The sequence below is a fragment of the Epinephelus lanceolatus genome, chromosome 23 (genome assembly GCF_041903045.1).
Source record: "Epinephelus lanceolatus isolate andai-2023 chromosome 23, ASM4190304v1, whole genome shotgun sequence".
Lineage (NCBI taxonomy): Eukaryota > Metazoa > Chordata > Actinopteri > Perciformes > Serranidae > Epinephelus > Epinephelus lanceolatus.
The window spans coordinates 9920570-9933361 of NC_135756.1; the positions used below are offsets into that span (position 1 = coordinate 9920570).

A 12792-nucleotide genomic window follows, 5' to 3' on the forward strand; every position below is an offset into this window, starting at 1 on the left:
ATCCTACATCGGTTCGTATGTCATGTATGTATGTATGTGTTGGAGATATCAGCTGTAGAGATGTCTGCCTTCTCTCCAATATAATGGAACTAGATGGCACTCAGCTTGTGGTGCTCAAAGTGCCAAAAAAATATATTTGAAAAACTCAACAGCAATGTCTCTTTCCACAAATCATAACCTGGCTACTCAAGATAATCCACAGACCTTGTTGTGAGCAGTTTCATGTAGGAACTTTTTTTTTTCTACTGAGCTAAACACGCAAACAGTATCACCACGCAGAAGGAAGCGTGCATCTACTCATGGACGCAAGACTCCAGCAACAACCCTAGCTAACTCTGGGGCGCTGGGTGAGCTACAGTAGTAACCGGTCTCACTCTTAAGTCATTGAATACTGCTGCTTGGTTAGTGACTTCTGGTGTCAGGCACCAACAAATAAACCCCTCCTTTCACGTCGACATGATATGCGGCTGGTTGACGTTATTGTGTAACAGTGCTAGGTGGTGCCTGGGGAAATGCAGTTGGACAACAAGTTTAGTGAAGGCACTAAAAAGTCCAAGTGGGGTGGGCAGGAGAGGTGGTGGATGGGTCCAGATTACACCGACTTTTACCCAGGAAGCAGGACTTCATAGTTTTTGCTGTAGCCTGACGTGCACCTCCCCAGAAATGTAACTCCACGTCGCAGCGACGCAGACCTCCTGTCTATTTCTGTAAGCTGAAACCATTTCCCTCAGTGGAAACAAAGCTTTTATTTACTTTAATTTCACAGATAAGAAACAATAAATTGTGAAGACAATAAAGCCTCCACAAAAATAGCATTTTAAGTCTTGTGTGTGATTTATCCTGGCTTCATATGAGCAGAGGAAATCTATGCTAGCCACTAGGCTACTTTACACAATGTAAAATGCCATAGGCTTGTGCTAGTAACGTTAGCATGTTGTATTTGTTTGGGAAACTTATTTAGTATAAGACAGTTGTTTTGTCAGTAAACCTTGTGAGTTGTAATGGAGCTGAATTTTGTAGCGTTACCTTTGTTAAATGTTGCTGTTGTCCCTGGTTTTATATGAGTAGAGGAAAAGTCTGCTAGCTGCTAGGCTAATTTATACAATGTAAAATGCCATAGGCTTGTGCTAATAGCGTTAGCATGTTGTATTTGTGGGGAAAATGTGTCCAGATAAAGACAAGTGTTTGTCTGTGAATGCTGCGAGTTATAGTGAAGCTGATTTGTGTACTTGTGTTTGAAATAGTCTCTATTAAGCCATGTTTAATGTGTGTTTTGAATCAACTAAACTTTACAGCACTTCACAGAAACTCCACCGCCAACTAGTGTTTTGGAGGTGTAACTACAGAGTGACACGAGTATAATTGCTCACAATGCCACAGGCCATGTGTGTAGGCTACATCGCTGGCTCTGCATAGAGCTGACAAGTATAAATCAGCCTTAAGGTGGTCATAAAACTCAGTCTCTTTCTTGTCTTGACGTTCCAACAAACATATTTTATATTACCATAAGATTTTTGTCTTGAAAAAAGTGAAGTTTAATGATTTGAACATTGTCAACACCCAAGAGCTGAACCCTAAACATATATAAGGAATTGTGAATATGTCACACTTCTTAAAGTTTGGTGTAATGTTTCCCACCAGGAGCAGGATGGGAAATAATCTCAAAGGAATCTAGTTTCTTGCAAAGACCCCTGTCACATCTAAAGACGATGTGAGCTTTTAGTCACAGATTCTAAGATTTTATTTTTTCAGAAGTCTTTTCAAAGTCTTTTAGTGCATGGTCGGCTTTAGAAACTCCAAAAAACAGTGTAGAAATCCACCATATTTGAAGTTGAAAATGAAGCGACAGAAACACTTATAAGAGATACACTCAGATGTCATTCACATGACACAGTAAATATGATATTGCAGTGCTGGCTGGTATAAAAAGCTGAAAAACAAATGCAGAGCCCAGCTGGTGTTTGTCAATATTCTATTGATTGCTGTGGTTGGACTCACTTTTCCATGGATCAACAAGATATTTTATATAACTCTGTGTGGTTTGGCCGGGCTGCTGTTCCCAGCCTGCTCACTCTGTGGGCTCATCCCAGGCTCCTGCAGCCGCATTTTGTTGTTGTGTTTGCTCGCTGCTCCTGAATATCAGCCTCTCTGTTGGCATTTGGATCAGTGTCTCTCCCTTCTCTTTCTGTTTATATGTATCTGTGCATCTCTTTTTTTTTCTTCCTCCCCCTCCCTCGCAGCGCTTTCTCCTCGTCCCCACGGATCTCCCAGGCACTTTGGCTCTTAACTGCTCTCTTCCTTTCTCTTTCTCTCACACTCTTCGTCTGCGATCTCACATCTTCTCTCTGGTGTCTCAGTGAGTGCCAGGCAGGGCGTCCCTGGAGTGACCTTGGGGGTAATGAGCTCCTGATCACGAGTCAGGAAACCCGGCATTCAACACCCAACCCACCACCCTCCCCTCACCCCATGCAACACACACACACACACACACACACACACACACACACACACACACACAAAAAGAAAAAAAAAAACTACACAGCTATCGCATGCTCAGCCCACAAAGAGAAATAGTATTGGAGAGGCAGGGCAGCGGGGCAGAGGTGCAGATGAAAAGAGCCTAGAGAAAATACTTCTTCAAGCTCTAATATACAACTACCAGACCTCCAAAATAAAGTAAGTGGAATTTTTCTTTTCTGGTTGCACACTTACTGATGCACGGCTTTCGTGGGGAAGGTGTGATGTGACGGTGAGGTGGTTAGTTGAGCAGAAAAGTTTGGAGTGTGCAGACGGTATGAAGGCCGTTTCTTAGTGTGTGTTTGTTGGGAGGTGGGATTTATTTGCAGTGCTGCAGTGAAGAAAACTTTGGGTTACGTTGCAGAAGAAACTCAGTTAAAGTTTCTCTGGTGATTAAAACAGTGTTTTGCATTTCTGTATTTTCCCGTTTTCCATTTGACTGTTTCATATTTTAGCAAAACGTTTCTGTAGACATGCTCCTAATCGCTTTTTTGTTGCTCTTCCCATTTTAAGCAGATTTTGTCCCGAGGCTGTTGATAAGAGATAATAAACATATGAAAACATAAAAGACTATTAAGCTTAAAACGCTGAGAATTATAACCGCAGATGGGAAAGTGGCTTGTAGACATATTGGGTAAACAATTGGAAAGCCCCAATAATCCAGCAGCCATGGGCTATGGACTGTGGTATTAAATCATTAACAGGGCCGTCTCCTCAGTGATTAGACTTCAAACATCCATATGTTTTGTTTATTATCGCTATCAGCCAAATATATGCAAGCCCAATTAAGTATGTCTGTGCATGCGTGCTGGTTGAAGTAGGCCACTTTTGCCGAGGATGTCGTAATTTGGGTCAGGCCTGACTGGAATGACAAACCCGGAGCGGCCGTATTGTATCAGCGCTATGTGGTCCAGCGGACCTTCTGCTTGCGTTGCCATGGCTTTCTCCAGCACTGGTATAGCAACCCGAGTCAGACCAAACAGTGTTCCTCTCTGTCTTATGGGCATTCCTGCTGCGGACAAAAGCTCTCTCCGGCTCATTCTTGCTCGAAATGAGGTGTCCGCTTCATTTCTTTAGAATCAACACATGGTGTGGTCCTAATGAAAGAGCTGGGGGAGATTAAACATGAGGTGGAGATGAGCTTGAGAAACCAGCTTTGGGTCCGTAGGAAGTCAGAACACAATGTGGATTAAGCTGGATAACAGCCAGCAGGGCCAAACTCATAAAACTGCTCAATTTCTAAGCAGGTCCTGGCATTTTCCTTCCAAGATGGCCACTTGGAGGCCTTTAAGAGACATTTTACACATTCTGCCCTTTTCTCTTGTTAAACGCTCGCCCCGAAAACTTCCCCACGTGATCGCGCCTATATGTCAAGACGAAGCACAAAGCCAGTTCATTTCCTTCTGTGTCTTCACAAATGCTTTGACGAGGTTGCTCTCCATGGAGGAGCTGGAGCAATAAGGCATAGAATTGCGCTGTTAGGGCCCTGAGAAGTCCGCTCCAGGGGGGAGGGAAGAGCTGTGAATGGAGCCAATTCTCATCTATAGGGCACAAGTAAGTGAGGGGAGAGGGAGTGAGAAAGAGGGTAGGGGGATGAGGACATACACAAAGATCCTCACATTGAGTGGCTGGTTTATTCTTGTGGGGTACGCACTGACCCCTCACATGTGGGATGAACAGAATGAGGCTTGATGGGGTCCGGAGGGCCTCCGAAGAAAAGGAGGACGGGATAAAGGGAGGAACAGAAGAAAAGAGGAGGGGAGAAATGCCAGGAGAGAGGCCTGTCAAGGAACCATCCTTCACTGCGTCCACTTGTAGGCGTCATATCACAAAAGTCTCAAAAGTTGCAATAAAATAGAGCTGGAAAAGGTAATGATGTGACCCTTAAAGGATGATTCTGGTCTCATTTCATTCTTTGGGCTGCCAATTCCACTGGTAACAAATTGAATACTGGGATCTGGGAACAGGGTGAAAGGACTAAAGAAGTCTGACAGAGCAAGAAGTAATCATTCACCTCAGAGATAACAGATTTGTGTTAAAAACATGGTCAAATGATCAAAATCAAAGCAGAAGAAGCTGCCATATGCTAATTTTTAGTTCCAAACATGAGGTCTAGCTGCAAAAACACTGGATCCTCCATTTCCCATAATGCAACTCAGATGTGTCTTGTCTCTAACCCTACATTGGGCCAAGAACCTATAAAAAAATACAAATAAAAAATAATAATAAATGAATTAATAGATAAAAAATGAATAATAATAATAATAATAATAATAATAATAATAATAAAATGTATTTATATAGCACCTTTCAAAACACAGTGCAAAGTGCTAGGCACATTCAAAACACAGGGAGAATAAAACAAATAACATGCATAAACTATATAATAAACTGTCATATAAGTAAAAGATAAAATAAGGCTAAAACTAAAATCTATAACTGGGAAATGACATCAGTAAGATAGGAATAAAATAGACAGCTCAGATAAAGTCAGGATGTGCTTTCCGATAGAAATACGTTTTCACGAGAAACTTAAACAAAACCAGTGACTCAGACAGCCTTATATCCTCGGGCAGGTCGTTCCAGAGTCTCGGGGCCCTGATTGCTAAAGCTCTGTCCCCTTTGGTCCTCAGTCTGGACTCTGGGACAAGGAGAAGACCTCCGCCTGAGGATCACGAACTACGCAGAGGTCTGAAATGTAACCTGGATCCAGGCCTTCAAGTGCCTTAAAAACAGTCAATTTAGGATTTAAAAATCAATCCTAAACCAAACAGGGAGCCAAGCTAAAACTGCCTGTGATGTGGCCGTACCGCCTGGTTTTGGTTAAAAGCCTTGTGGCTGAGTTATAAATAGTCTGAAGTCAAGGTTTTTTGGTTGAGAAGGAATGAACGCTGTTGCACTAATCAGGACGCAAAGAGATAAAAGCATGTACAACAGTTTCTGTGTCTCTAAAAGTTAAAATAGATCTTATTTTAGCAATGTCTCTGAGATGATAAGAACATGATTGGACAAGCTCAGGGACATGCTGTTCAAAACATAAATACTATGGAACATAAACTTAGAGCATATTGTCATTGTTATTCTGAGAGAAAACTAGACTTCTGCACTCCCTCTCGTCTCTGTTTTCAGGCTTTAGATAATCTAGCCCATGATGGGAGACTTTGGCCAATCACAGGTCATTTCAGAGAGAAGGCGCTCCTATTGGCCATTCTACAAATGCAGATGCCTGTGCATGTCCCTTCAGATGGTGAAACCCTGATTCGATAGAGGAAAATCATGCAGAGAAAGTTGCTATTCCAGCATTGGCAACAACTGCGTACCCCACATAACAACCCAAAAAAAGGAAGACAGACTTATTAAAAGGAGTCTGAAAGAGAGTCTGACAATAGATGCAATAAAACATGTGTCAGTACTGATGAAGAGATGGTTTATGAGCTAATGTTAGCTAAAGCCTCCAATCACAATATGTACTCTGCCTCACTGCCCATTGACCAGACAGCCCCAACTCCTGCTGGAGCTGCAGCAAACTTTCTGTTGCTGCCATTACACAGATTAGACCTGGTGCCTCCACTGGCCACCAGCTGCTATAGCCGCAGACCAAAGGTTCGTCCCTGGAGTTGCTGCCCACCCTCCCCCTGGCAAAGTATTCAGTGGTGGCAGAGGGCAAGATGGAGGGACTATTGGATGTGGTAGCCCACTAATTTTTGTTTAATATGTGGCCTGATAAACAGAGAGAGCTCTACAATGACATAAGAATTAATAAATCATTACATAGGAAACACTGCGTTACTGTATGAAGTGCGTGCATATTCCCGTGGTTGTCTGATGGGAGGGCGTTAGGACAGTAAGGGGAGAGCTGCAGTGGAAGGGTGTATTTTCTAATTCTGCCATTATTTATTTTTTGCCCTTTCTGGAAAACTGCAAACCCCAGCTTTAAACAACTCCCAGGCGACCCAGTCTTTTTCTGGAAGAACAAACAAATGCAAATGTAAAATTATTACCCTGATTGTCCTTTGTAAACATCCATCACGGTTTATGGACTGACTCGCTGGTGCAACTTTGGCTGACCATAATTACCATACTTGTGTTCATACGCAGTTTTCTTGTGCAATGAAGGAAAATTCCCACCATCTTGGATGCCTCTAGTTTAAAGTTGTATGTCTGAATAAAAAGTGGTAAACTGCTGGGTTGTTTCTTATCTTTCTGATCGTCTGACCACTCAGTTCAGTGAGAACAATCTTCTCATTCAATAACCAATAAAACAGTGGCCAAAACTAAAAACAAACAGTGTCAAATTGGAATTATCTGCTATTATCCACTACATTGCAGACCTACAGGAGAAACACTTGTCCTGAAATACCACCCAAACCTCCCATGATCTTTTGTTCAGTTGTGACGATGAGCAGTGGCTGCATGGGGAGAGCCTCCTGAGTCTGCTGGGTTAATAATAATGTGTGGAAATGCAGACGTTCTCATGGAGACGTCAAGCAAGCAGCTATCTCATTACAGGCGAGGGGCGAGACAATCAATGCTGTCTGCAAAACCCCTAAGCTGCTGATGAGAGATTGTTCCTCTTGTGTACTGTGGGTCCCGATTGTCTGAGGGAGCCCATTGATGGCGGCTACTAATGCCTTTTGTGGATACATTTAAATACACACGTTGGCTGGTTGTGTTTGTGCACACCAGTGTGGAGGCATGTTGTGAATGCCTTTTTAATCAGAATAAAACTTTAAGATTTGCACCCTAAAAAAAAATTCTTCCCTTGTAAATTCGTGCAGATTTCCTGTGGAAAAACAAATATCTAATTGTGGCCTGCACCTCCCCGCCCTGCTGTTGGCTTGATCTGATGTTTGATCCTGGGAGAGCTAATGATAACCCGAGGCTTTCCACTGTAATCAGTCAGCTCATTAGTGTCCCACTTGGTCACACAGCCACCCACACACACTCACACACGTGTGCAAACACGCACAAACTGTCCCCAGGCCTGCCAGTCGGTGACTGAGAGAAGAGAGGGCAAAGGTCACAAGGCTGGAACATAAGTTCCCTACCTACTGAGAAAGTAAACACACAGAGATCTAAGAGTGGACTCTGACATTTAATTGGACGTGTTTGTAGTGTGGGTCGGTTGCACATTTAGATTCAGTCTGTTTACCACACATCACCCACAACTAATCATTCTATAAACCCTGCTGTGATTTATTGGTCTGCTATTCCAGGGATCCATTGTGTGATACGAAAATATTGATGAGACATCTTGAAACATTAATCCTGCACTATTTTTTGCCAAAGTTATAAAAATCATAATGTAATATTGTCAGAAATTGATACAGATTTTAATGCATTTACTGGAGGATTATACAAGATGTTTTAAGAGTCTGCTACCTGATTTTAATACAGAAATGATTGGCTGCCTGGAACACTTGTATAAACACATTAAGAAATATACAACCATATTGCACTGATTAAAAATATTCAGTCAAAATGTTGAACCGACGTTAATAGTTTTGAGGCCACTTCACAACACAGCATTGACACCAAGCCCCCAGGAACAGCACGGGGCTTTACATAGTGGCCAAAAGGGAAATGACACTGTCCGGGTCCATCCCATGATGCCTTTGGACCAAAAAAGACTTTTTCCCTCAGACTAAAGGGGGGTTCACACTGTGCGGCAGAGCCTACGCTGTAGCCTACGCCATTCCCAGTAACAAAAATAACAAAAACAAAAATATAAACGCAACACTTTTGTTTTTGCTCCCATTTTTCATGAGCTGAACTCAAAGATCTAAAACATTTTCTATATACACAAAAGACCATTTCTCACAAATATTGTTCACAAATCTGTCTAAATCTGTGTTAGTGAGCACTTCTCCTTTGCCGAGATAATCCATCCCACCTCACAGGTGTGGCATATCAAGATGCTGATTAGACAGCATGATTATTGCACAGGTGTGCCTTAGGCTGGCCACAATAAAAGGCCACTCTGAAATGTTCAGTTATGCTTTACTGGGGGGGTCTGGGGGGGTTAGAAAACCAGTCAGTATCTGGTGTGACCACCATTTGCCTCACGCAGTGCAACACATCTCCTTCGTATAGAATTGATCAGGTTGTTGATTGTGGCCTGTGGAATGTTGGTCCACTCCTCTTCAATGGCTGTGCGAAGTTGCAGGATATTGGCAGGAACTGGAACACGCTGTCGTATACGCCAATTCAGAGCATCCCAAACATGCTCAATGGGTGACATGTCCGGTGAGTATGCTGGCCATGCAAGAACTGGGATGTTTTCAGCTTCCAGGCATTGTGTACAGATCCTTGCAACATGGGGCCGTGCATTATCATGCTGCAACATGAGGTGATGGTTGTGGATAAATGGCACAACAATGGGCCTCAGGATCTCGTCACGGTATCTCTGTGCATTCAAAATGCCATCAATAAAATGCACCTGTGTTCGTTGTCCATAACATACGCCTCCCCGTACCATAACCCCACCGCCACCATGGGCCACTCGATCCACAACGTTGACATCAGCAAACCGCTCACCCAAACAACGCCACACACGCTGTCTGCCATCTGCCCTGAACACTGAAAACCGGGATTCATCCGTGAAGAGAACACTTCTCCAACATGCCAGACGCCATCGAATGTGAGCGTTTGCCCACTCAAGTCGGTTACGACGACAAACTGCAGTCAGGTTGAGACCCAGATGAGGACGACGAGCATGCAGATGAGCTTCCCTGAAACGGTTTCTGACAGTTTGTGCAGAAATTCTTTGGTTATGCAAACCGATTGTTGCAGCAGCTGTCCGGGTGGCTGGTCTCAGACGATCTTGGAGGTGAACATGCTGGATGTGGAGGTCCTGGGCTGGTGTGGTTACACATGGTTACACTGCCAAATTGTCTGAAACGCCTTTGGAGATGACTCATGGTAGAGAAATGAACATTCAATTCACGGGCAACAGCTCTGGTGGACATTCCTGCAGTCAGCATGCCAATTGCATGCTCCCTCAAAACTTGCGACATCTGTGGCATTGTGCTGTGTGATAAAACTGAACATTTTAGAGTGGCCTTTTATTGTGGCCAGCCTAAGGCACACCTGTGCAATAATCATGCTGTCTAATCAGCATCTTGATATGCCACACTTGTGAGGTGGGATGGATTATCTCGGCAAAGGAGAAGTGCTCACTAACACAGATTTAGACAGATTTGTGAACAATATTTGAGGGAAATGGTCTTTTGTGTGTATAGAAAATGTTTTAGATCTTTGAGTTCAGCTCATGGAAAATGGGAGCAAAAACAAAAGTGTTGCATTTATATTTTTGTTCAGTGTAGTATCTAGATCCTAAAATGTTAAGGCAGAGGGTACTTGCTGTAGCTCTGGTTGAGGGTGAGAGGCTGTCAGCAAAAAGTTTGTTGGGCACAGGGAAACGGAGATCTGTGTGGGTACATGAGACCCTAAAAAAGAGGGTGTATCATGGGGAGTACCACCAGTTGGTCCAGGAGCTTCGTCACGATGAGGATGGGGATGACTCGGGTGCAGTTTGACAACCTGCTGTCTATCGTCAGGCCGTATAGCTCTGGGTATCCAGAAACTGCTACCACCAGTTTCTCCTCCATTGTTTACCAGCTGTAAACTTGTTGACATGACCATGATGAAAAAAGATGACGTGACAGGTTTTTCAGCTCTGAGTTGAAGTTTTTACAGCTTGAGCAGTTGAGAGCACTCTGGCATAATCAGGTGCTTTTTTGTTGAAAAGAGGTTGATGGGAGCAGTGAAGTTCTGAAGAACCAAAACAATGAGCTAAAAGAGGCTAAAATTCTGTATCGAGCTGTGGGAAACTGTAGAGTCGAGCAGTAATTCTCTGTGGGTTCATCATAGAAGGGAACCCAGATGCCAGAATAAATGTTGGCATTGTACGTTTCTGCAACCCATGGATACCTTACATACATACATACATACATTTCGATGCTATTATGTAGTGGATATGTTTAAACTTTACTTCCTCAATCCTGTGGTTTACATGTGGTTAGGTTTACGCACAAAAACCACATGATTATGGTTATGAATGGTCATGTTTTTGGCTTAAAATACCTAATTTTGGGGGCACAATCCCACCCAGAAATAAGGCAGTATCTTGGAAACAAACAGCATTTTCCTGGCACTATCCTGGCAGGAAATGCAGGGATGTCTCGGTAAAATTTCTTGGCACTATCCTCAGTGGAAATACAGCAACGGGCTGCTAAAAAAACACCCATGTTTGTGACTCCAAAGCTGCTGGAAACACTGCAATGCCTCGCTAAAAAACAACTGGTTTTGATGACAAAGTCAGCTCATACTTCGTCACTTTAGAAACACTGATATGAAAAGGTATCAAACATGCAAAAGTTACATATCTGTGGTGTTATGATGTGGCTAACATGGCCACAACAAAATGGAGACACTGTGGCAAGCTGTTGAACAAAATTCAATCCAGTTAAACCAAATTAGACCAAATTAAAGATTAATTTGGTGCACAGTGGTGTCAGTGGTGTGTGTGGTGCATGTGCTGAGTGTGGAGCATGTACGGGTGCTGTAAAGGTGCATAAAAGCAAAACAAAGAACTAAACCAACATAACCAAACCAAAGAGGGGCGGGAGAAGCAAGGCAGATATCCACCTTATTTGTCATGGAAACACGGAGGCAAAACAGAACGCAGCCAGCTTCCGTTTTTTGTGTGACACTTCCGGTCCAGCACTCTTACCACTGTGTAAATGGGAATCCCCTTGTTGTTTACCTTGCTGAGTTTAGCTATATATATATATATATATATATATATATATATATATATATATATATATATATCACATTTTTCACGTCACTATATCACCGTTTAGACCAATCTGATGTTTGTAAAGTCTATAAACACAATGACTGAACAAACATTAGTATTTTCTCTGTGTGTAATTAATAACATGGTTATCGTAGATTAGCTGGGCTAATTGTTAGCTGTTAGCCGTTAGCTGTTAGCCGTGTCTGTAATAACTCACTAAACTCACAAAGTGGCCCGTGAAAAAAATATTTTCTCCAGCGGATGTCTTAGTTACAACATGATTGAGCTAACTGGAGTAGTTTCATGTCGTATCCGACAACGGGAGGCTTTTAACAGATGACGATCCTGATGTTAGCTTTGCTGCTAGTGTTAACGTTAGCTGTCCCTGTCAGCTGCAGCCACTGATGCTTTCTAGACATCGTGATTTCCCAAAACTGAATAAATACCACACATAGCAACACAAAACTGCTTTGCTAGCTCAATCATGTTGTAATGGCTGGATGGTTGATGCGTACATGCTGATTCGGGTGCTATCAGAGCTGATCCGCGCATCACTATGGCTTAATGATCAACTCAGTCAATTAAAACAACCCGTCCTGTGTTAGGAGTGTATGTCGCTGACAGAAAGAAAGAAAGAAAGAAAGACAAGGGGAAAAAAGATAGAAAAGCAGCGTACACCTCACATATTTATTTCTCACAGTTGTGCACACGTGTGGCTGGCATGCAGAAGCACCGTCTGTGTGTCTGTGTGTCTGTGTGTCGAGGGTGCGAGCCGCAGCTTCAGCTGCTCAGGTAGAGAGGCTGTGTAGCCCGGTGTGTTTTTTCGCTGATTCGGTTCTGCAGGTTCTCTGCTGGTACACTGGAGACGGGGATCAAGCAGTTTGTCTCACTCGGGATAGATTGTGCTTTTTTGGTTCATAGTTTATGATTGACGTGCGATTTATTCGCGTTTAGAGGGAATAAATTTCCGTTATAACGGAAACGTGGGCACAGTTATCTAACGTTATACAAAATACACAGACTAACTAACTAACTAACTAACTGATTGAATAACATAAACAACTGAAAACTGAAAAAAAATTAGCTTGCACCGTTAGCTCCGGTAAGGGAAAGCATGAGGGAAAGCAGCTGACCGGAAGTCATGCACAAAAAAAACGGAAGTTGATCACTATTTACTTCCTTGTTTGAAAATAAGGTGGATAGGGTGAGCCAGAAACAGGCAACCACCTGCACACTGACTTAAATAACCTAAAACACCCTCAGGTGTTCCCAGTTGCCTTAACGATCACCTGCCTGCAAAGAGAGAGCACAGACGGGTAAATTACACAGCACAGGAGATGAAACCCCACGGGGCGTCACCGTGGTTTGAAGGAACATACAGTGCCAACATTAGGGCTGAGTCATTTGACCCGTGCTTAATATAAACATATTGATCGGATCAGCTTTAAGTATGCATGAAATGTAAATGAGCT

The 12792-nt window shown here is 43.0% G+C and overlaps 1 protein-coding gene across 1 annotated transcript in view; it reads left to right on the plus strand.

The window, feature by feature from the left end:
* Window positions 1-2543: 2543 nt before the first annotated feature.
* ptn (pleiotrophin) overlaps window positions 2544-12792 on the plus strand; it is a 92818-nt gene continuing 82569 nt past the window's right edge. The window contains exon 1 of the mRNA XM_033614434.2: window positions 2544-2676. The gene's annotated coding sequence lies outside the window, so the exon portion shown is untranslated. The remainder of the gene's footprint in view (window positions 2677-12792) is intronic.